The sequence below is a fragment of the Ranitomeya imitator genome, chromosome 4 (assembly GCF_032444005.1).
Source record: "Ranitomeya imitator isolate aRanImi1 chromosome 4, aRanImi1.pri, whole genome shotgun sequence".
Lineage (NCBI taxonomy): Eukaryota > Metazoa > Chordata > Amphibia > Anura > Dendrobatidae > Ranitomeya > Ranitomeya imitator.
The window spans coordinates 87,333,016-87,336,178 of record NC_091285.1 but is presented as its reverse complement, the minus strand read 5'-3'; positions in this window follow the sequence as shown (position 1 = coordinate 87,336,178).

Below are 3,163 nucleotides of genomic sequence, written 5' to 3'. Positions count from 1 at the left end.
TATTAATAATAATGTATGATGGGATGTCCAAGCATGTTATTATGTATTAATAACAATGTATGATGGGATGTCCAAGCATGTTATTATGTATTAATAATAATGTATGATGGGATGTCTAAGCATGTTATTATGTATTAATAACAATGTATGATGGGATGTCCAAGCATGTTATTATGTATTAATAACAATGTATGATGGGATGTCCAAGCATGTTATTATGTATTAATAATAATGTATGATGGGATGTCCAAGCATGTTATTATGTATTAATAATAATGTATGATGGGATGTCCAAGCATGTTATTATGTATTAATAACAATGTATGATGGGATGTCCAAGCATGTTATTATGTATTAATAACAATGTATGATGGGATGTCTAAGCATGTTATTATGTATTAATAACAATGTATGATGGGATGTCCAAGCATGTTATTATGTATTAATAATAATGTATGATGGGATGTCCAAGCATGTTATTATGTATTAATAATAATGTATGATGGGATGTCTAAGCGTGTTAGTAACAATGTATGATGGGATGTCCAAGCATGTTAATACAGCTCTGGCAAAAATTAAGAGACCACTGCAAAATCTCCAGACCTGAGCACCATTGAAAACTTCTGAAATGTAATCAAGAGGATGATGCATAGTCACAAGCCATCAATCAAGGAAGATCTGCTCACATTTTTGTACCAGGAGTGGCATCAGGTCACCCAAAAGCAGTGTGAAAGACTGGTGGAAAGCATGCTAAGAAGCATGAAAGCTGTGATTAAAAATCATGGTTATTTCACAAAATATTGATTTCTGAACTCTTCCTGAGTTAAAACATTTGTATTGTTGTTTCGAAATGATTATGAACTTGTTTCATTGCATTATTTGACTTCTGCAAGCAATGCATTTTTTTGTTATTTTGACCAGTTCTCCTCTTCAGAAAAGAAATACAAAATTCATTGCTTGGAAATTCGGAGACATGTTGTCAGAAGTTTATAGAATAAAAGAACAATTTACATTTTACTAAAAAATATACCTATAAGAGAGAAAAATCAGACAAACTGAACATTTTGCAGTGGTCTCTTAATTTTTGCCAGAGCTGTATATACTAATAATGATGTGTGATGGGATGTCCAAGCGTGATATTATGTATTAATAACAATGTATGATGGGATGTCCAAGCGTGATATTATGTATTAATAACAATGTATGATGGGATGTCCAAGCGTGATATTATGTATTAGTAACAATGTATGATTGGATATCCTTTGTATGGATGTGTGTACTAGTAATGTAAGCCTCCATTGTAGCAATAAGAAGTACATAATAATGATGATAAGATATGATGGGATGATGTCCTTTTAAAGGGTGTGGAGTGTATAGTAGTTGCAATAATAATGTATGATGGGATGCTCATTAAAATATGTACTATATAGTGGTAAGAATACTGTAGAACGAGATGGACATTAAAACGAATTGTAGCATACACTAATAATAATGCATTGTGGTCTGTGTATAATGAAAATGTGAAATATATATACAAAGAATGGATCATGGGATGTCTATTGTAAAGCTGTAACGTATGGATTATAATGTATGGTCAGATCTCCATTCTAACAATGTGTAATACATAGTAATAAAGTAGGATGAAGTGTCCAATGGAAAGATGTGTGCTGCACTACACTACTAGTGCATGATGGGATGTCCAGTAATAATTATAGGACTATTATGGGATGTGGAGTATATGGTAACTATAAGAAAATGTGGGATGTTCCAGTAATAATTATAAGGGTATTATTGGATGTGCAGTATATGTAGCTATAAGACAATATGGGATGTCCAGTAATAATTATCAGTATTATGGGATGTGAAGTATATGGTAACTATAAGACAATATGGGATGTCCAGTAATAATTATCAGTATTATGGGATGTGGAGTATATGGTAACTATAAGACAATATGGGATGTCCAGTAATAATTATCAGTATTATGGGATGTGCAGTATATGGTAATTATAAGACAATATGGGATGTCCAGTAATAATTATCAGTATTATGGGATGTGCAGTATATGTAGCTATAAGACAATATGGGATGTCCAGTAATAATTATCAGTATTATGGGATGTGGAGTATATGGTAACTATAAGACAATATGGGATGTCCAGTAATAATTATCAGTATTATGGGATGTGGAGTATATGGTAACTATAAGACAATATGGGATGTCCAGTAATAATTATCAGTATTATGGGATGTGGAGTATATGTAGCTATAAGACAATATGGGATGTCCAGTAATAATTATCAGTATTATGGGATATGGAGTATATGTAGCTATAAGACAATATGGGATGTCCAGTAATAATTATCAGTATTATGGGATGTGGAGTATATGTAGCTATAAGACAATATGGGATGTCCAGTAATAATTATCAGTATTATGGGATGTGGAGTATATGTAGCTATAAGACAATATGGGATGTCCAGTAATAATTATCAGTATTATGGGATGTGGAGTATATGTAGCTATAAGACAATATGGGATGTCCAGTAATAATTATCAGTATTATGGGATGTGGAGTATATGGTAGCTATAGGACATAAATGGAATTTCCTGTTAAGAATTGTAGAGTATACAGGTAGGATGTGTGATCGTGTGTCCAGTAGAGAGATGTGTGCGATGCAGCAGGAACAGCAATGTGTGTGACCTCTGTGACTGGGGGAATGGGCGGTATATAGATGGCAGGACAGGTGGCACAGGTATACAGAGGTATATAGTGCTCGGCCAGGGCTCTGCGGAGCGGATGTGTCATATGGAAGGAAAACATGAAGTGAAGACAGATAATTAATAAGTGTGCTAAAGGAAGCTACTGCAACTACAATGTCTTCTGCTACTCTTGCTACTATGTTATTGTTATTATTATTATTATTATCATCTTGTTACTGTTATGTTTATTAGAAACTGAAAAGTCAGATTTGTCTGCAATTTTTGTAAGGTTTAGCATGGACATAAGTGGAATGACAGGAGAGGTGCAGCCGCCATCGCCGCCCGCTGCGTCCCCAGCCCCCCACACGGGTCCACGCTCTGACCCCTGACTACAGCGCTGTGCTGGGGGCTCCTGTAGATGATCCGCGGTACCCGGCAGGATTCAATGCAGCCCCCCTCCC